Below are 950 nucleotides of genomic sequence, written 5' to 3'. Positions count from 1 at the left end.
TGTTAAATAATTTTGAGATTTTACAAATAGATTGTTTGGTACTCTATATTATATATAATAGTACTATGCTATATCAAAATTATGTTATTTTATATTTCATGTTATACTATATTATAAAGCTTTTTTATATATTTTTCAGCTCGATTTGATATCATATCTAGATAAAAGTTCTGATTAATTTTAACTTCAGCGCACTCTAGCAGTTTGATTATTATGCCAGTCGACGCAGGTCAAGCAAACATACATAATTTCTTCGGCGCTCTTGCAATGTTCTTATTTTATCTATCTATAATATAACCTAAAAAGATTTTTCCTCTTTGATCGTAAAATATTTTACGATTAAGTAGGGAAAATTTCTTTGTTCGAAAACTTTAATGAAATTTGCCATTTATTGTTATTTATTCTTAAAAGAAAAATTAGAATATTAATGTGTTTTAATTATACATACATACGTTTTTCTGTGTAATTTAATTTGTTATTTTTAATGCCACAAGACTAAAAATAAATATAAAAATAAAGACAATGTAAATACTATTAAAATTTATTCTATGTTGCCATTTTAAGTAATTTTTAATTCTAACATTTACAAAAGTTGTAAATGTAAAACAATTTTTTAAGATACATTTTACTTCTTTAGATATCTTTCTATTTTATAGATCATATTATATTCGTTACTCTAGTTGTATGTACGAGTCGTATACGAGTATATGACAGACAAATCTGTCGGACATAATCACGAAAAAAGTATTATATTTTGTAATATTTCGCAAAATACTATTATAATATAAAACATTCTGCAAAAAAGTTTTATTTTCTTATTCCAAGAAGTGTGCTAGAATTTCCAAAGAAGCAAAGAGACAAAAATAAGGCACTTTATTCTGCGAGAAACAAGGGAATTTATATAAATCACTCATCTCAAAGGAATGAAACGTTCGTCACATCGTTCATTT

The sequence above is a fragment of the Trachymyrmex septentrionalis genome, unplaced genomic scaffold (assembly GCF_001594115.1).
Source record: "Trachymyrmex septentrionalis isolate Tsep2-gDNA-1 unplaced genomic scaffold, Tsep1.0 scaffold104, whole genome shotgun sequence".
NCBI classification, from domain to species: Eukaryota; Metazoa; Arthropoda; class Insecta; order Hymenoptera; family Formicidae; genus Trachymyrmex; species Trachymyrmex septentrionalis.
The sequence above is the reverse complement of the archived record's forward strand: the minus strand, read 5'-3'. Positions refer to the sequence as shown.